This window comes from Mustela putorius, unplaced genomic scaffold (assembly GCF_011764305.1).
Source record: "Mustela putorius furo isolate JIRA1106 unplaced genomic scaffold, ASM1176430v1.1 tig00000083_pilon_pilon_pilon, whole genome shotgun sequence".
NCBI lineage: Eukaryota > Metazoa > Chordata > Mammalia > Carnivora > Mustelidae > Mustela > Mustela putorius.
The window spans coordinates 8767789-8789269 of NW_025421273.1; the positions used below are offsets into that span (position 1 = coordinate 8767789).

At 41.2% G+C, this 21481-nt stretch overlaps 1 protein-coding gene across 7 annotated transcripts in view; it reads left to right on the top strand.

Moving 5' to 3' along the window:
* Positions 1–1654: 1654 nt before the first annotated feature.
* Positions 1655–21481, top strand: part of IL15 (interleukin 15) — an 81744-nt gene continuing 61917 nt past the window's right edge. The window contains exons 1-2 of one of the 7 annotated variants that reach the window (XM_045072066.1): positions 1655–1768; positions 18896–18980. The gene's annotated coding sequence lies outside the window, so the exon portion shown is untranslated. Of the gene's footprint in view, positions 1769–2172; positions 2364–9559; positions 9674–18895; positions 18981–19695; positions 20326–21481 lie in introns of those variants that run through there. The other 6 variants (XM_045071980.1, XM_013064519.2, XM_004768447.3 and 3 more) reach the window with 6 other exon arrangements.

A 21481-nucleotide genomic window follows, 5' to 3' on the forward strand; every position in this document is an offset into this window, starting at 1 on the left:
AGTGCTCTTGGGCAGCCCAAGCACAACAGGGTCTGAGAGGTGATGATGCATCCTCTGGCAACAATGATATCAGGCTCTGCTGGTTGAGGCTAGGTGTAGCCAATACAGTGTCCTACTGTCTGGAAATCTATTTCGGCTACCAGCTTCACAGCACACAGCATCCATAAGGATACTGAAGGAGGTATGGGAGGAGTTCACTTTGCAGGAGTCCAAAATGCTCTTCCACAGTTTAGGTTGATAGGACATAAATTCCCTTCTCCATCCCTGATCTGTAAATTCACCTGTAGGCATACTTCCTCCTCCTGTGGCTACTATCTTTGCAACAGAATCCAGGCTGGCTGCATGCCTGCTCTCACAATGAATGCCCATTCTGCAAATCAGAGCTTCAACATATCGCTGTGAAAAAGTCAGATTAGATTTGAGATCATTGGCATTATTACAAGAAAATTCAACATAACATTGTCTTGGACAGAAAAGGATTGTTTAATTTCTTTAAATATAATTTCCAACTATGGTAAAATTTTTGTAAAAAATGGTTTTTAAATTTTTATATATCACCTTTTTTGTTGATGTGACTATCTAGAGATCAACTTTTTCATAAAAATATGAAATTATTTTACGTGGAATTTTATGCATAATTGATACTTAAATGACTTATAATATTTTTCTTTTTTAAAAATAGGTAATTGTAAAGAAAAGGTAGTTAAATGTTTACTAAACTCCAAGGAACCGTATCAGTTTTTCTGTGACATAACTGGAAAATTTGGGGACGACCTTCCATTAGGGATTTTCGCTGATTCACATGTGTTCAAGGTTCTTCAGAGTGTTTCCAAAACTGGGCATGAGGACTTTTCTGCTGTGTGTGGCATGAGGATTACTGAGCTTCAAAGAACTTAGTCCCTTCTGTCAATTGTGAAATACCCTAATAACATTTTCACAGCGTTCCACTTAATGGGGTCATGCACCGTGTTTACAGTCCAGTGTGCCCTACAGTGGAAAAGTGATCCACAGGCAGGCTCATGTCTGCCAGTTCACCTCCGTGCTCACAACCGCCTTGGACAAAGTAGTCATCCACCTGTCTCATTCCGTCCTCTCCCGCAAGACTTCACCCTGAGCCTGTCTTCTTCCAGCCTGCGCTGCGGGGTGAGAGAATGGTCTGGAGTAGCCGCCCAGCCCAGCTCGATCCTACTACACATTTTTCCCTTGCCTCCGGGCCGGCTGGGTGCTCAACCACGCGCCCAGGTCTCCAGGCTTCTCCGGGGAAGCCTCCCGCCCTAAACCAGGCTGGGTAGGGGCGGGGGCCCTGGGTGGTCTCCGAGACTTCTCGCGCTTTCCCTGGAGGTGCCAGGAAAGATAAAGGCACAGGCCGAGGCCGCGGTCTGGCGTTTCTGCGAGGCGGGGCCGGCGCTCCCTGACCTCCTCCTCCCTCCAAGTTCTGCGCCCCCGGATTTGGCAGCGGCAGAAACCTGCGGAGCGTCCCAGCCAAGAGGGCGGGGACTGGACACCTGGGGCCATCTTTCAGGGTCTGGTGCCACAGCCCCCTCCCCCAGCCGCCGCTGGGGAAGTTTGTCTTGCCCTCTGCTCCTTGGTCTTCTCTCTTTCACTTTTCTTTTCGCTGAGGGTTGGGACTCCCGGGGTTCAGGGCGCCCAGGGGGAACCCCCGCGGACTCGCGGTCGAAGCCCGTCGCCCGGCTGAGAGAGCTTGGTGGCAGCGCCCGCCCGCTGCGCCGCTTGCCGCCCCCAGCCCTGCAGCCCGGACTCGATGGAGGTAGAGTTCTGCTTCTCGGCTCTCGGGGGGGGGTGGTGGTGGTGGTGGTTGAAAAGGCGATGGAATTTTCCCCCGAAAGCCTACGCCTCGGGCCTCTCCCAGCTCGGGGCCGACCCACCCGTTTCCCGCCACCAGCTGCGGGTTGCGCCGCCCCGCCCTCTCACGCGGAACACTTGACCGCGGCTTCGGGTTTTCCGCTGCGCTACGGAGAGCGGTTTTCCCCCTTCTGACCCTTTATTCCCCCGGGCTCGCCGTCCGCCGCTTCCAGAGGTGCGCAGCTTGCTCGTCGGCTGGCGGGTCCCGCGCCGCTCCTCCGTGCGCTCCCGTCTTTCGGTGTTGCAGGCAGCTGAGCCGCGGGAGGCAGCGTCCCGCGCCGGGCTCTCCCCTGCGCCGGGCTCTCCCCTGCGCTGACTTTGCCAGCTGACCGGCGGAGAGCGAGGGACGTGCATCTGGCTGCCCCCGCCGGGAAGACGCGGTCTGGCAGCACCGAGCGCTGAGTTCTGCACCTAACCGAGCTCAGAGAGTTCAAGAAAGGTACTGCAGCTCCTCGCTTCTTCCCTCTGCCCTCCCAAACTCCCTCTCGGTCGGAGCAAAGGTGTGTAGGACTCTGCACGTCTGTCGCTATCTTTGTTGCAAAATCGAGTTACCCTTCCCTTTTTGGATGAGGACCCTTGTCCTCCTAGGGAAAGGAGCTTGCAGAAATGGCTATTGCTGGGCAGTCAGGCCTGGGTTCGGATTCTTAGTTCCAACCCAGTACAAGCCACTCATCTCTTAGAAAAGCAGGATTAGAAACTTGGAAGAGATGCAGGAGAGCTTAGTTGCAATAGAATCCTTATCCAAGGTGGATTTAAATGAAAATCCAGTTAATTTTTTCCTAGTGTTATTGAGATTGCATTTTGGGGACATATACAATTCATTTTAATTTATGTAATGCTGTGCGTTTCAGATTTTGAGAGCTTCAGTTTAGCCATAGTGCTAGATTATTCCTAAACAATGTGTACGAACAGATTCTTAAACAGAGTGAGTTAGAAGTTTCAAAACTGGAAGCAAAGTTGTTGTCGCTAGCTGTTTTTCCATTGTGTTTTTTAAAGCTACTTTCTAAAGTTATTACAGGGGTGATGACATCTACTTGTAACTGATAGGCGTCCTTATCTTGTCAGTGTGCCTAAGGAGGTTTTGCTGACTTGACTGAATGAACAGATTAGCTCTGGATGGTTGTGGTGTCCCAGAGGGGATGGCTGTGAGGTGGGCTGTTCTACTGAAAGCATCAAGGTGCAATGATTGATTCCATTTAACAAGTCCTGTTTGTTTTGTTGAAAAGCGGTGTGGTGTGGTGGAGGAAGGAGGTAAAAAAAGAACAAAAAGATAGGTAAAGGAGGGGCTGAAGAGAAAAAGTAAGAGCCTTCTTAGCTTTAAAAAGTGACAAAGAATTTAAAATTTTATGAAATTAAGTTAAGTCTCAGGAAGTTCTAAAGGTTTGTTACGATTGTGTTTTAAGGTCACATTCTTTCATTTCTCAATGAGTTTTCTCCTCAAAGTTTTAGTCATACTCAGAATGGTCTTTCCTGCAGGGTCATTGGCTCTGTGACAGAGTGACACAGAGGAGTTAGGTTGGTCACTGGTCCTAAAGCTCAGTAGGCAGTGTTCCCATACTTTGCTTTTTAATTGATTATTAATCCATTTATTTATTTTTATTAAGTAAGCTCTACACCATGTGGGGCTCGAAGTCACTTCCCCGAGATCAAGAGTCACATGCTCTATTGACTGAAACAGCCAGATGTCCCTTCCCGTACTTTGGATTCACTATTCTTTGACAATCTGGCATGGGAACTCCAGAAAATTGTAGTCCTGAAATTTGGAATTTTACTGCAGATTTTGGTGGACTTAAGGAAAATGATTTGATGCTTTCTGTTTTCACTGGTGAGATTCATATATAAATGTCAGCAGCTCTCTTGTAAGACATACTAGTTGTTAACGAAATACATATTTATCAACATCTTTGAAGGAGAGAGAAAATCAGTGATTTAAAGTTTATTGAAATAGAGTTTGATAATTAAAGGATCTTAAACCCCAGGAGGTTCTCCATCTCAGGTTTGCTGGCTCTGAGCAGATTTCAGGAATTCTATGATTGAAGCCCTGAAATGTTAGTGTAAGTGGATTTTTCTTAGGAAAATATCCACAACTCTAATTAGGTTTTTAAGTGGACCTCAAACCCCAGCTAGTTTTTAAAACATTTTAAAACTTAAAAAACTGTCCTTTTCTTCATTTATCTCTTAGAGCTTCCTGTTAAGTTTGTTCATTAGGTAGCTATTCTTTTTTTTTTAAATTTTATTTATTTATTTTATTTATTTGACAGACAGAGAAAGATCACAAGTAGACAGAGAGGCAGGCAGAGAGAGAGGGGGAAGCAGGCTCCCCACTGAGCAGAGAGCCCTATGCAGCGCTCAGTCCCAGGACCCTGAGATCATGACCTGAGCAGAAGGCAGAGGCTTAACCCACTGAGCCACCCAGGTGCCCCAGGTAGCTATTCTTTTGAAGGTTAGTTAATGATAATACAGAGAGTTCCGTCTTTCTGCCAGCAACTTGAATTATGGGAAATATATTATTTCCCATATGGGAAATACAATTTATATTATAGCTAATACTTGTTGAGGTCTTATTATGCACTGGACATTGTTCCAAGTATGTATTTTTAAAAATCATCATAATAAAGTTATGTGGTGGTAGGAACTATATTATAGTGCTGAGAAAACTGGAGCACAGGGTAACTGAGTACCATTCCCAAAGTTACAGAGCTAGTTAAGTGGTAGAACTGAGGATTTAACCCGCACAGATTTAAGGTCACAGGTATTTATGAAGAATGATATTTCCATATAAGTGTTTCCCACAGTTTGGTAGTGACAACTAACCACGACTTCATTTTGACCCCATGTTATAAAGATAGAATGTTGGTTTTTAAGTAATACTGCTTATATGGCACTTGCATGATTGACATCAATCATTAATTATATATTTAAAGATTAGCTTTATGATCAACTGATATTCATGCAAGTGTCTATATGTGTTTGGCTCCTTGGAGAGGCTTCTGTCATGGTTCCTGAATGAAAACATTAATATGCATCAGCTTTTGCTGATAGAACCTGATGTAAGTACATGGGGATTGATCTGGGTACTGAATTTATCCATCTATCTATCCATTCATCCATCCAAGTCGAAAGCTGGGGTTCCTGGAGAAATCAGAACAGAAGCCTTTTCCATTATATCACAACCAAGGTGGTGTAGTCAAGTATTTGAGAAGATTTTTCCGAGGCTTTATGGTATGAGGGTTGGCAAGAAGCCACCTGCTTTCCTTAGTTCAGTATTAGCTCTTTGGTTTACTTCCACAGTGGTTGTAGATTTGCTACATCAGGCTGTTGAGATTGAACAATGCGTAAGTGCTTGCTGCTATCCCATTGGAATGGACTGAGTGGAAAAATTCCATAGGGGAGTTGAAAGAACCTCTGTGGTTTTAGCTAGTACTTCAGATACTCACTACTGGCTATATAGTGGTGAATTTGACGAATTATTATTAATTATATATTTATTATTTTGCTTTATTTTTTTTTTCCCCTCCCAAGTTCCTCAGTACTGGAATCAGATGTAGGAAATAAGAAGCTCTTTGGTCTCATTTCAGTTCAGCAGTGTTGTTCATGCTCATTTTATATCTGGAGGCAGTGTGTTTTATCCCACTGTGACTCTAATAGTGTCTTGCGGGTCATTTTTGGAAGGACTTAAGTATACATATATATGTATAAATATGTGCATATGCATACATATGGGTGTATGTGTATACAAAATAGGTATTTTTATATAGACTATATAAAAATGGATTTAAAAAGTCTGAATGCCTATTCTGTCATCATGTTCTAATAATGCATAGTTGCTTCTTCTCCTGATGCTAAGAATTTTCCAAGTGCTAACGGAATGCAGAAGGGATCCGGAGAGTGACAAAATATTTTGTAAAATAAAGGAATTGAAACTGAAAATGATCCTACAAGAAGAAAATATAATGGTTGTAAGGTTGGTTGTTGCGGGGGGAGTTCTACTTATCACAATGACACAGGGAAGAAGCCCTGTGACACATTCAATAATCCCTTGTATCATTTCATTCTCACTGGGCACTCTGCTCGTATGCCTTCTAATAGAAATTTGAGAAATGAAATACCCCTTAGCTCTGACCTCTAAAATTTTCAATTATTCTTCAATTGAACATTTTATAGTTCGAAATTTTACAATATATTTTTCCAACTTCTGTGCTCCTCTTACTCCTCAGCAACAAAAAATATATACATTTAAATTTAATTTTTAAAATAGTTTTGTTAAAAATTATTTCTTATGCTATTTTAAATATTAGTACACAGGTAACCAAAGTAATTCATTAACTTTTGATAAGTAATTATGAGGCATAAAAGTAAACTATAGTGGAAATTTGTATCCTAAATGTAGGTATGGGTAATGTGGATATCAGTGCTTTCCTGAAAGAACGTTTCTCTAATATCAGTTTTTCAAATTGTCCCTTTATTAGGCACCTTGGGGAGGCAAGGCATATAGTAAGATTGTGAATGGGAGAGAGATGTGCCTTTCTTTGGTAAAACGGGTGAAGGGTAATTATAAAAAGGGAAGTGGGAAAGGAGAACTTGCCAGAAAATGTTCACTGTTGGCACATTTCAAGCTTATCACTTGTGAAAAAGGGTTCCTATGGAAATAGAGGATCTGGAAAGTGGTTTTTTTAGAACTCTTCTATATCCATACAGAGCTCAGGAAGCAGTGGGGTTCCCTGGTGTTTACTTGGAAGGTCTCTGATCTGGTTCAGCCTATTGCCTGCCCCCTAAGGCTGGTTTGTAGATTGCCGGGGCTCATTGTGCTTAAAGCAGAGACTGTGTCTCTCTCTCTCTCTCTGTGTGTGTGTGTGTGTGTGTGTGTAGGGGAGGGAGGGGTAAAGAACTGGCTTTCCACTGAAAGCAGCGGAGGGGATGGGGGGGAATGTGGGGGGGTGGGTTGTGGGGGTGGAGAATAGCTTCCAGCCAGGCTTGGGGACTTGGATAGCCTTTCCAGCCTGGGCTCCCCTTCCATGCTAGTCCCAGTCACACTGCTCTGTGCTCTAGACGCTAGACACACTTGCTGTCCCTGCTCACTCCTTGTCATCCTTCCTGCATACTGCTGAAGCATCCAACCTCCCTAACTTTTCTGCCCCCTTCTGCCCAGGTAAAATTATATTCTCCCTTATATGAATTTATTGGGTCTATGCTAGTTTTTGTAATTCTGTAAATTCATCTTATATGTGTGTGTCTCCAGTCACATTTTGAATAAAGACTGTGTGAGCCCAACCAAGGGTTGGTCACATGGTTGATTTGTACTGACTTCAATGAGAGGACATTCAGCATTTCGACAACTAAGTGGACTTCCAGGAAAACGGGAAATGTAATAGACCAAAAACAATGGTGGACTGCTATCATTAAAACAGTATTTGGGGAAAGTCAGTCTGGGGTAAGATTTATTGAAGAAAAAGCAAATTGGAGAGAAGGAAACCAGCCAGAAATCCATTGCAATCCTACAGACCTGCATTCTCATTCCTGTTATCTGCTCAAGGACAGAGCTCTAGTAATTCATTCTTTCTGTCATCAATTTTTGTCTCTCTTTAATGGGTCTTTGCCGTCACTGTAATTTCTTCCATAAACAACAACAACAAAAAACAAACAGCTCTCTTTGGCCTCATGTTTCTCCCCAGCTACCACCTGCTTTTTCGGTCTCCCTTTTATAGGAAAACTTTCAAAGTCAATTCTACTGTCTGTCTCGTTTCTCTCTTCTCATTGTCTCTTGAACCGGGCAGGTCGTCTTCCCCACTGCTCCACTAGCTCTGTTCTTGTCAGAAGTACCAAGCCCCGCCATGTTAGATCCACCGGTTAGGGCTTGACTCTCTTCCAGTACACTCTTCAGCAGAGCTGTTCTCATTGTTTTTCATTTGGCTTCCAGACAGTCCCCCACCTCTCCTGCTTGTCTTTCTGCCTCACGATCACTCCTTTTGGGCTCTTCCCAGTTCTGTTTCCCTAACCTCTAAACAGAGGAGTCAGTGGGGTCAGTCCTTTCTCTGTGTAACTCACTCCCTTGGTGATCTCATCCAGCCTGGTGACTGTTAATGGCTTCCTAGAGTAGTGATTTCTGTATCCAGTCACGACCCCGAACTCCAGACTCCTAGGTACAACAGTCTAGTTAGTAATTCTGAGGACACGTCTAGGACTCACTGGATTCCTGGATGCCTTCTTCCACTGTTTCCCTCCTCGAGCTTGGTGGAAGTTCCATTCTTGGAGCTGCATACGTGATCACTTAGTCCATCTCAGAGGTGTCCTTACTTCTCTTTATTTCATACCCCACATTTTAATCTGCCACCAAGTCGTTCAGCTGCCCCTGCAGAGAATATCCCACATCTGACTTCTCGCCAGCTTCACAGCTGTCAGCTGGACCCAAGCCACTCTTGTCATGCCTCACGGTATTACTGCAAAATTGGTCTCCCTGCTGCTGTACTTGCCCCTCCCCCCTGCCTGTTCTCAATGGGACACAGCAGCCAGAAAGCTTCTGTTACTTGCCCTGCCTGCATTAAACAAACTCACAAAACAAACAAGCAAACCCTCAAAACAAACTATCAGAAACACCCAGAAACCACTGGCTTAGCAAACAGTAATTTGTTATTTATCACGATCCTGCAGTTTGCACCACGTTCAGCTCCTTAGCTCTTACAAGGCCGCTGAGGAGGAAACATTCTGGAAGGTTTCTTCATTCCTACCTCTGGCACCTCATCTGGGCTGGCTGGAAAGTGAAGCACCTCCCCATCCCCCGCCTTTAATCTTTCTTTTCCACAAGAAATAGGGCTTGTCAGCAACTGAAGAGGCCAGTTCCTGCTTTGAGTTGGATCTAAGGACCTTTTGTGTCCTTCCTTTCGCTTACCTGGTGGTGAGGTTGTTTTTCTGTTTTTTTGTTTTAAGTACATGTTTCTTTTAAATCTTGAGGGCTTCCTATAAATTTTATTGAGGTTCACTCTAGTAGAGAAAGATGTACCCAGAAGACACTTACAATATTCCCCTCTTTATTTTGGCTACAAGTCAGAATGCTGTAGGAGAAACCCTTACAGTTTTTTGAAGCATTTTTGTCCCGCTGACTGGGTCTAGGAGGCACTGCCTTCACGTAAGGTCTTAATGAGGCATCTTTCAGCCACGCACTTGATTTGATCTTTAACCTCAGAGCACATTGTAAGAATAGACCTTGGATTTGAACTTTGTCCTAAGACTGCTTCTTTCTTTGAGAATTTTTTGCTATCTGGAGAGGCGAGAATGACAAAAAGTTTTCTTTTCTAAGCTGGCAAGTATTGGGTTGAACAATTTCCTCTAAGTTCCACTTGAACACTTTAGTTCATCTTTCTCTTCCCTGTAATGAATCCTAGGCAGCTAAATGAAGCCAGCTATAATGCTCAGAAATCTTCTTAGCCAGATCCACAAGTTCATTAGATATATTTTCTTCCATATTGTTGCCAGATATTTGGCCACTATGTAATGTGAGTTGCCCTCTCTCCAGCCTTCAGTAAGAGGTGTATTATTGCCTTTCTAACTTTAACTAGAAAGAGTAGCCTTGTTGCTTTTCATGAGGTGTCTACCAAGTACCTGGTCTCATTATCAATTTTAATATCCGTTTCTAATTGCTATGTGATAAACTTCTCCAAAATTTCATGGTGTGAAACAAGAACTGTTTTATTTGTTCAAGGTTTGGAGGCTAGAAATTTGGACAGGACATGGCGACAATGACTTGTTTCCATTCTACAATGTCTGTGGTCTCAGCTGACTCCAGTTGTCCAAGGACTGTCTGAGAATGTTCAAGGTATTGGGTCAGGCTGTTGGGTGGGTTCTTTCGTTCTCTTCCATTTGGCCTTTTCACATGGCTAGATTGGGTTTTCTCATACTGCGATGGTCTCAGGGTTGTCAGACTTCTTATGTAGTATTCAGCGTCCATAAAAGAGGAAGTGGGAGCTGGAAATCCTCTTAAGGCCTGGGTATAGAATTCCCAGACTTTACATGTGTTTCATTCTTTTGGGAAGAGCAAGTTAGAAGGCCATCTCAAATTTCAGGGTAAGAGGGCATGGACCAGACCTATGCTGGGTAGCTTGTCATGCTTGTTCACTGAGGGAGGGAAGGTGCCAATGATGGCAGCCATCTTTGGAGATGATCAGCTGCACATTGTCATCCTCAAACAGTAATTCGGTCATGCTCCTCCTCTATTCAGAACCCTTCTTTGCCTTCTCATCTCACTTCTTAAAAGCCAAATTCCATTATAATGGTCAGTAAGGCCCTAAGTGATTTTTATGTTATGTTACCTACTATTCTTCCTTTAGCTCATTGTTTCAGTCACACTGACAAACTTGCCCCTCATCACACATTCTTCTCTGTTCTTATCTAAGGGTCCTTGAACTTGCTGTTCCCCTACTTAGTCTCGGATATAGCCTACTCCCTTACCTCATCGGCTTGGTTCAATATCCCATTTGCGGTGAGGTTTTCCCTAACCCGTGTACTTTTTACTGGACTCGCATCAGCCCTGTGTTTAAACTCTCCTCCATACACCTATAACTATCTGACACACTGCTAGGTTTATAGTACCATATCCAAACCTCTTAGGGTCAGAAAGGTTTGGAGTTCAGATTTTTTTCAGTTTTTGGGAAGGTAACCATTACAGACTGAATTGTGTGTCTCTTCCCATCCTACCCTAAAGCCCGCATGCAAGAGAGGCTTACTCTTCTAGAAACTTTCAAATATGCAATACGTTATTAACTGTTCCTTACATTCCCATGGCTTACTTGTTTTATAACTGGAAGTTTGTACCTTTTGGCTCCTTCTACCCATTTCACCCACTCCTCAACACTCTTCCTCCAGAAACCACCCATCTGTTTTTTGTATCCATGAGGTGTTTGTTTGTTTGTTTTAATTTTTTTTTAATATACCAGTCTTTAAAGAGTCACTTACTCTGTGAAGTTCTCAAGGCAGATCCCCTGCTTTACCTCCGCTTAAGCCCCCCAGGAAATATTGACTACATTTCTCCTTCATTCTGTCCCTTCCTGGTGGATACCTCTCTAATAGTATCTCCAGTATTTCATTATATTGACTTGTGTTCCTATGGACTCTCCTCTTGAGTAAATGACAAAAGTGGTACCAAGGAAGACAAGAATTGTGATGATGGAGTTAGAAAGGCTGGAGTTTGGGAAACACCTCATCCTTTTCTGTCTAGCACCTTGCCTGGCACATAATAGATGTTTAATAATGTTATTTTTGTTGTCAATAATCTGTCACACATTGATGAGGGGCCAGGTCATAAAAGGTTTTGAGAAAAGGAGTTTGACTACATTTGACTGGAAATAAATCATCAGTGATCATATGACTGTTGGAAAAGCATTCCCAGCAAATGGAAAAAACATTCCCCAGCATTGGAAAACCAACCCCAGCATATTGTTAGGGTCAGGAAGGGAAACAGAATTTCCTGAGGATCTAATTTGCGCCAGGCTACTGATAGAATCCTTATATTAGTTTTTAGGAGGATGCATATGAGCTCTTTAGATTAGCATGAACCTGTTAGAACTAAAAAAAAGGGGGGGGTGGTGTTTAATATTTTGTGCCAGTTGTTATTGAGTGGATAATTTTATAAATTGCAAAAAAAAAAAATCCTTCAATAAACAAAAGGAAATAGAAAAAGCCCCACACTCTATTTTCTAAATTTCATTGAATAGAATTATTTTTTTATTTTTCAAATTCTATTTGCCAAGTATTTTGAAAAAAATTATTTCAGAATACAAAAAAGATGAAAAGAAATTTATAAAAATAGGAGTACTGTTAATATTTAATTTATTTATTGCTCCTTTTCCTGAGAATCCAAGGAAACAAATACATAGTCATAAGAACTTTATTAGGTCACTTTAAAACTTGCAGTAATCCCAGATGTCAGATTTTTAAGAGTCTGTGTTTTATATCATTAGACTTTACCCCTGGACTCTTCTCATTGTTTTGTGAAGGACCTCTAAAACTTGAGACCTATGGTTTTATGATGGCTGATTTAAATTTGATATTGAGGCCTTTCTCTTCTAAATATTGACCTTTCTTAATTCAAGACAAATTACTCTTAGCCTCTGCAGTTTGTAAAGTATTGGTTCCCAGGCTATGGTTTTGAATCAAATAGGCTTACAGTGGACCAGAAACCTTCCTAAAAATAGCAAATATTTACTGAGCACCTTTTCAGTGCATGGCTCTTTGCCAAGTACTCTGAGGGGTAAAAAACCGAACCAAACATAATTCCTTTCATCAAATCGTTATCTACTGGAACAATTAATATTGGCAACCAGTATACTTCTACAGAACAGCTGTCCATTCTCTAAACATGCTGTGCTTTCTGTCCTGGCGAAGGATGTGGGCATGCATGTCCCTCCTTGGGAATGCATTATTGTATCCCAACATTTTTTTCTCTACCCTTCCTTTTGACTCACCCACCTGGTCCAGAGGTTTCATTTTTGTATTATTTTCTTGGGGAGATTTTCCTAAACTTCTACGATGGGATTAGGTATCCCTTGTTCTTTTATTTTATTTTATTTGAATTCAATTAATTAACAGAGAGTTTATTGTTAGTTGCAGAGGTAGAGTTCAGTGATTCATTAGTTGCGTAGTAACGCCCAGTGCTTATTACATCACACACCCTCCAGTAAGTGAAAGTGAAACCTCTGGACCTGGTGGGTGAGTCAGAAGAAAGGGTAGAGGAAAAAATATTTGATGCAATAACACATATTTAGTAAATATTTCAATAGTTAACATCTATGGTTGGCCACGTGCCTTTCTACTTGTGGAATCCTCATAAACTCCTTGAGGTGCTTTTCTTAACTACTTTTCAGGTGATGTACTAAGACGTACCAAGACCTTGTGCCCGGGGTCCACAGATAAGTCTCTCTCCAAAGCCTATATGCTTCAGCTAGCATGTGCTACCACACTGGAAAAACGAAGTAACAGCATAAAGATTAAAAGGGAGGAGGTAGAATTATCATTATTGATAAGTGAAAGCCATGAAAATTAACAAACTATGAAAATGAGTAAGTTCAGCAAGACAGCCAGACAGAGTAACAAAAAATCAGTAGCATTTTAAAATACTAAATAAAATATTAGCTAACGTAACAATAAAATGCACGGCACCCCCACCCCCACCAGGAAGACATTTATCATAATCAAATGGGATTTACTTGAGGATTGCATGGATAGTCCAATATTAGAAAACCTGTCAGTATAATGCTAATGGATGCATGCAGAGAAAGTTATTATCAAGCATTTGGATAAAGGCTTCATAAGATTAAATGGGATCTTCCAAATGTGGGAATGAATGAATGATATCTGCTAAATAATCTTGAGTAAATGTCATTCCTTAAGAGTTTTATTTATTTATTCGAGAGAGAGAATGCGAGTGAGAGGTTAAGACATAGCATGAGCAGGGGAGAGGGGCAGAAGGAGAAGCAGACTCCCCACTGAGCAAGGAGCCTGATATGGGGCTCCATCCCAGGACCCTGGGATCACGACCTGAGCCACAGGCAGACGCTTAACCCACTGAGCACCCAGGTGCCCCTAGTAATGTCATTCTTAGTAAAGAACTTTAAAAAGCATTTCCTTCAGTTTTGGAGAATGCTGAGGATGTCAATATCTGCACAACTTTTTTTTTTTTTTTTTTTTTTTAAGATTTATTTATTTGACAGAGAGAGAAAGAGATCACAAGTAGGAAGAGAGGCAGGCAGAGAGAGAGAGGGATGCAGACTCCCCGCTGAGCAGAGAGGCCCATGTGGGGCTCGATCCCAGGACCCTGAGATCACGGCCTGAGCTGAAGGCAGAGGCTTAACCCACTGAGCCACGCAGGTGCCCCTCTGCACAACTATTTAACAGAATACTGAAAACAAAGATAATAGTTGCTCATTTTTCCTGAGTACTTACTATGTGTCAAGCAGTCCCTTGTAAGTTTTGCTTATTTAAACAACCGTAAACATTAAATTCTTTTCTTATCTTTGCTTCCTGTATCTTTTTGCTTTTTCCAAAAATTACTTCTAATGGGCCATAAAGGGTGAATTTTTCTGATGTTTTATATGCCTGTGAATATATTAACTTTGCCTTCACATGTAAATACTGGTTTACCCAGGTATTTAATTCTAGGTCCAAGGTTAGTTTTTCTTCAGCATTGTGGAGACTCTGCTCCATTATCTTGCATCTGTTGTTGCTTTTAAGAAGCGTGACGTCATTCTGACCTTTGTCTGCTTTCACTTTAATGAATGTGGTTGAAGTTTCTCTTTGGCTTAATTTGTTTTAACATTCCAATGTAGTTAGCATACAGTGTTATATTGGTTTCAGGTGTCCAATACAGTGATTCACCAGTTCTATACATTACTCAGTGCTCATTATGATAAGTGTACTCTTAATCCCCTTTTATTTACCCATCTCTGTTCTCTATAGTTAAGAATCTGTTTTTTTTCTATTTTTCCTTTGTTTATTTGTTTTGTTTCTTCAATTCTGTGTATGCATGAGATCATATGGTATTTGTCTTTCTCTGACTGATATGTTTCACATAGCATTATACTCTCTAGCTCCATCCATATTATTGTAAATGACAAGATTTCATTCATTTTTGTGGCTGAGTAATATTCCATTATAGATCTATACCATGTTTTCTTTATCCAGTCATCTATCAGTGGACACTGGGTTGCTTCCATAATTTGGCTATTGTAAATAATGTTTCAATAAACATTAAGGGTGCATCTGTCTTTTCAAATTAGTATTTTCATATTGGAATCACTGGATCATATGGTAATTGTAGTTTAAGTTTTTTTGAGGAGGCCCCATACTGTTTTCCACAGTGGCTGTACCAGTTTGCATTCCCACCAACAGTGCACTAGGGTTCCTTTTTCTCCACATCCTTGCCAACACTTGCTGTTTCTGGTGTTTTTGATTATAGCCGTTTGGACAGGTGCGAGTTGATACCTCACTGTGATTTTGATTTGCATCTCCCTGATGATCAGTGATGTTGAGCATCTTTTCATGTGTCTGTTGGCCATTTGTGTGTTTTCTTTGGAGGGCTTGAATCTTTTTGGATGCCACTAAAATATGCCTGGCTGTGAGTGGGATGTGTTTTTAATTTATTTTCTTTTCTACTCTTAATCTTTATTTTGAGGTCTTATATTTAACATTTAGCAAAATCTTTATTATTGTATTTTCACTAATTGTCTTATTTTCTTTTCAGATGGCAAGTAGACAGAGTTGCAATTCCTACTTTCATTTTCCATCTATACTTCATTCTTCCTCTGTTTTTTCCCCATCTAATTTTTAGTTCCTAATGCTTTGCAGGATATTGCCTAATCTAACAGTCTGGTTCATTCTGCCACTTTCCAACAGTATTCATTTCTGACATTCAGTCTATCTACTTAACTCTTTACTTTGATCACTTGTGGGTTTTTTAAAAAAATATTTATTATACCCAGTTATTTCTTCATATTTATTGCTCCTGATTCATATTTCCAAACTCCTTCTTATGTTCTACCAAGTATTTTTTAGCTTTTTTCGATTGTTATCTTATTGGTTCCATTTGGTTTTTCCCATCTGGCCTACATTTTTATTCAATTTTGTCTTTCTCCAATAGAGACCCCACTATATATCCTTCCCTATAAACTTCCCTTTCTTAAATTGAGATCATCATTGGCCAGCATTATCAGCCAAGAGACAAAACCCTTGACTCTAGCTTATGTCCCCCAACTGTGTGGAGGTGAGGTTCCCTTCAGGTTGAAGAGCCCATACTGTTGAACAACTGCATGACTCTCCCACAAGTCGATTACCATCTTCTCTGCAGATATTTCCCAGTCCCTTGTTCTGGGTACCCCTTCTGTCTTATAGCAGTGATGGGAAGAACAATTAGTTGGATCCAGGATATGGGCTTATGCAATTGTGTGGCCAATTTTCCAGGTTCTGAATGCCCTGCAATCCAGGCCCAACCAGAAAGTAACAGTCAAGGTTAACAGGTGTAGTGAAACAAACATCTACTCACCCTACTTTTTCAGGGAAAAATAAGGGAGGAAGCAGGGTACAGCAGCTAGAACCTTCCTCCTCATCTCCTCCTCTGCTTTTGGCCCTAGGCTGTCTGACTCTGGTCTGGCTGAACTGAGATACAATTTCCTCTCTCCCAAGGGAGTTTTTACAGTTTTGCCATTAGCTCCTGAACATGGATTAACATTCCACACAAACCATCTTATTTCTCTAGAATCTGTAGGACAGATTTCCAAAGAAAAAGGTAGTTGGTCTTATCGGTTCTTTATTTAATTTGGAACTGCCTGGGGTTTTAATTATTTTTCCTTCTCCCAAGTGATTCATCCAAGAAACAGTAGATATGTAAATACATGATGATATTTGCCATTATTATCATCAAGCCACATTGGACAAAGATCTCAAAGATCCCAGGGTAAATGCAAGAGTGTTGTGGCTTAGCCACAGGGTAAAGGGGTTTACGAAATTTCTCTTTCCCATCCTCCAAGGTCGAGAGGTGACTGTTAAAATGGCAGTGGCTTAGGATGACACACAGTTGTTATGGGTGACATGTTTACTTAAGTTGTTCTGATCCAGAAAGTAGCCCTCTGGAAGTAAGTAGAAGAGTAAATTGCGCAATCATAGCATTTTGCTGATGGTGCCCGTGCTGGGACAGGATAGTTAGATCTAAGGTATAGAATTAAAACAATTCAAATTCCGCTAATACGGCCCTTTAGTTATGATCAGTACATATCAGATTGTAAGCCCCGAGCATTTTATAATCCTTGATTTTAGGGTTAAGTAGACCTGTTTTGAAGTTGAAACTAATATGGATAGGCAGCATGAGGCACAACACATGCCTTGTAGTCCTTGTGAGCTGATTCAACTACTGGTGAAGATTTAAACTGGGAATCCAAGACGACACATGGTAAACCCCAGTTTTACCTCTTGGTGTAAAACTGGAAAATGCATTTAGTTTCTCTGTACTTTCTTTCTCTTCTGGAAAATTAAGATGATTAGAACAGAGGAATTCCCTCAGGTGTCAAATCTGGTGGCACTGATGATTAATAGAATGTGGATGGATTTGACTATATGCTGATAAGCCACCTGTGACCTTAATACATGTACGTAGACACTGAGAAGGACTTTGGACACCTTCCAGTCTGGTTTCTTTATTTGTAAAGATAAACTGAGGTTAGGAGACACAGTACCTGCTAAGGTCATGTGGCTGTCTAAAGACAGAATCAGCACTCGGTGCTCTAGGCTTTTAATCCATTCTGTGCTTCTGATAAGATTAGGGAGGCCCGGGATTTTATCAAGGAGCCTCTAGGCTCCATGTTGCATAAACCATAGTTTTGGAAATTGCAACGTTTTAGTGGTGAATAGTCTGTAAAGATGGTAGTCTGCTTGGCATCTGGTAAAAGAAAAGATAGTGAACGCCACTGCTGTTGTTTACACAAGTCCAAAGAGAGAAATTCTGTGTCTATAGAAAGGAATGTCTGTGGTCTCAGCACGGGGTAGTGACACATTTAATGGGAGTTGCCTGGAGGGCTGTGTTCTGTAACTGAATGGAGATTATCTTCTGTGTTGTTTTCTATCCCAGATGATATATTCTACAAGACCTTTTGGTTTCATTTGCTTCCATTCCATGTTTGTCAAAAATCTTCTCATTAATAATTTAGTCGTTTAAGTTAATAGGACAGCCTCTTACGTAGGGATGGGATGGCTCTGGTGCAGAAAGCAGTCACCTAGTCTGTCTCTCTGTCAGCCCCCTCAGGGGGAACAAAACAAAACAAACAAACAAAACCCTAAAAAACCTTCAAAAGAAATGTGACATTTTAGTCTACAAAAATGCAGACATTTGGGGGTATTCTGTACAAATTCACCCAAGAGAAAGGGTCAGACTTTTAAGCTCTGTTAACAAATGTGTAATCTCATAGAAGGAATGGGGCACACTACATGTTTGATGTTACCCATTTTTCTTTGCACACGCACAAGCTGAGGAGCATGAAACATGAAAAGGCAAAGGTTGGAAAGCAGAGAAAAATGAAAAGCAGAGGTTAGGAAGAATAAAGGAATGACAAACTATTCATAGTCCTAGTTTGGTAACTACTCCTTAAATAGGAATATTTCATGAGACCAGGGCAGATAAAGAACTACAACATCTGATGAAATGCCCTAAATCTGGGGGCAGGCATTCTGTAAGCCATGTCCCAGGTGACTGCATGTAGCCCAGGCTGAGAGAAAAGACCAGCAGTGCTGTCAGAGATAGAGAAGTTCTGCATCCAGTCCAGGGAAAAGAAGGCCAACAGCCACATGCACCACCATACAACTCAGAAGTCCAAGCGCTCTGCCCATTGTAAGCACATTTTATGAATACAGACAGTGCCTCTTAGCATTTGTTTGTTTTTTTTTCTCCCCAAAGATCTTAAATTTATTTATTTGAGAGTGAGCGAGCGAGAGAGAGCACAATCAGGGCCAAGGGCAGAGGGAGAAGCAGATTCCCTGCTGAGCAGAGAGCCTGATGTGGGGCTCCATCCCTGGACTCCTGGACTCCAGAATCCTGGCCTGAACCGCTTAACTGACTGAGCCACCCAGGCGCCCCGCCCATACCACTTTTACAAGCACTCCCGCTTTGCTGTGGAGACTTGAGACGTTCAGGTTACTCCTCAGGAAGGAGCCCGCAAGTAATGCTTTAGAAACCAGCCGTTTGGGCCTACTACAGCAAATCTGTGGCCACTGTGTTGATTCAGGGACCTGGTGTACAGAATTAATCACTTGATGCATCTCATAACGTGCTGGGTATTTGGAATGGGAGATACCAGAGGCCTAATCAGCTGGGAAAAATAAAACATTAGAGGAGCGACAGCCAGTTCTGGTTGAGACTGTCTGGAATCAGGGCGCTGAGGGATTATGGGGCCTCGAGTGCATCCGTATTTAATCTAAAAGATCTACTCTGCCTTAGACTTCTTTACTTAATTGTGTTATTTCTGAGGATTGCGGTAATCTTACCCCTCTCTGCTTCTGTAAGGGATTGGTGAGAAGCCCTAGAAACGCTGGAATCCAGTTATTTGCCAGCAGGAGACGTGCTGTATAATTAAGCTGTCATTTCCCTGGTAAGTTATTATCAGCAGGTAATAAGAAGTGTGCGTCATTATAAATTGTCATACAGCATCTCATGCTGCAGGAGATAAGGTAACGTCTTCTGTGACAACACAGAGTGATCACATGGTGTCATTACGGCCGTCATAAATCACAGCGTCCACTTTAATAGTTAAACAGTTATCTATAGAGGCAGTACTGGAAAATTGGTTACTAATAACTGCCTGATTTTTGATGAAGAATAATTTTTATGTAGGTCTTTTTATAGAGCAATCATCTAAAACACACACGTGAACGCTTTTGTTTGTTTTGTTTTGTTTTGTTTTTGGCTCATTGATCTTTAACTACAGATGCTGGAAGGGTCAGAAAGTCACCAAAATAGCTTCCCACTTTTGAGTTTGTTTGTTTGTTTGTTTGTTTATATTATGTTGTGTTAGTCACCATACAGTACATCATTTGTTTTTGATGTGGTATTCCGTGATTCATTGAAGAAGGGCCAGATGCACCCCAATGTTCATAGCAGCAAAGTCCATAATATCCAGCCCATGGAAGAAGCCAAGATGCCCTTCAACAGACAAATGGGTAAAGAAGATGTGGTTCATATACACAATGGAATATTACTCAGCCATCAGAAAGGATGAATACCCAACTTTTGTATCAAAATGGATGGTACTGGAGGAGATTATGCTGAGTGAAATAAGTCAAACAGAGAAAGACAGTTATCATATTTTCCGAGTTTAAAGTTATATATATTTCATATCCTATCCTATTCTATCAAGATTACTGCACAGTTGCACTAAAGAGGCCAAAACTGGCTACTAGTAAATTCAGGTCTTTGTGGCTTTCTGTTGTTGGAAACCACAAGGTAGCAAGGAAATGGCTTGCCCTCTGGGGTAAAAGGAAAATATTTCTTGATTTTTGAAGGGCAAAAACTAGGAGGCTTTTCTCTCTTTTTCCTTTCCCGGGGTATTGTTCCTTGGCCATTTTTTTCCACTTCTCTCTCTCCTCTCATCATGAGTTATGTTCTTCAGAATTTAATTCACATTTACCAGCTATAAAAACCTCACTTTGACTGACCCAGCTGCCTCTTCCCCTTCGGTTTAGCTGGTAGTAGACTTCGCTCTTTACATGGCAAAGTATGACAGATGTCTTCTTGGTGAGAATTTTAAAATCATATCCAACTAGACTATTGCATTCCAAAGTATGAAAATATTTGTTTCCAGGATCTGACCCAATATAGAGCTTGCACCAGAATGCAAATTCACCACACATCCCAACAATTTTTTTTTCCCGCAAGGCCCTCCTGAGGAATTCATGTACGCTGTATTCACTATAGACTGGTACTTCAATAACACTGAGGTAAGGATGTTAATGGCCACTTTTTCTGTGGGACCTTTGGGAAGGGTAGAACAGCCTGACTGTGAGGGTTATGATGCCTGGTTCATGCTGAGGTGTCACATTCACGATGGTGATAATCACAGAGAGGTAACATTTTCGAGTGCTCACTGTGTGTCGGGGCCTGTTCTATGTATGAACATGAGTGTTTACGAGTGAACTTGATCCTTACAATGACCTGGTGAGGGGAGGCAGTATGAAACTGAGGCGCAGGGAGATTGGTTAATCTCCATTAAACCTTATTGTTAGTTGTAGTGATTAAGTTGGAATTCAATCCGGATAGGACTGAAACCAAAGTCTGTCATATCTGTTTGAGTGCTGTCCAAAAGAAGTTTCTGCAGTGGTGAGAATGTTCTCCATCTGCCACGTCCAATAAAGTAACCACAAACCATATGTGGCATTTGAGCCCTTGAAATGTGGCTAGCTCAACTGAGGAAGTGAATTTTTAATTTAATTTAATTTTAATTAATTTACATTTATAGTTAAATAGCCCCATATGGCTAGTGGCGACTGTAGTGGACAGCATAGCTCCAGATAATTTTTAGATGACTATAGGCTAATAACAGAACAACCAAACCAGGAAAATACGTTAAAAGAATTTGCTAGTCTTCCTCTACTTCTGGAGTTTCCCTGGATCCTACATTAAAAAAATATTTTTTGTTGTTTAATATTAAAAGACAAGGAAAGGAAAGAAGGGCTACTTGAAATCTGTTGCCATATGGAAGCAGTAGGACTCAGTTAAACAATACATTATTGACTGCCTCCTCTGGTTCAGGCATTCTGCAAAGCTTTGGGCATTATGAAAAAATGAATAGGAAGACATAGTTCCTGTCTTCAAGGAGCTCATAATCTAAGGAACTTTGTAGAGATGTTATGCATTTTTCTTCCAGAGTCTCTTCATGTATAATTAAAGAATTTAAATATCTTCTATTTTATACTTTGTGGTGTTTCACTTTTAATTTTTAATATTCTAATTTTTTCAAAAGGTAATGTATTGCCATGGTTTAAAATTCAGAGGGGATTGACTGCTTTTAATTCCCTTTTATGGAAGCAACCACTATTATCATTTCCTAGTTCATACCTTTATAAATATTTTGAGCATGTACAAAGAAACATAAAC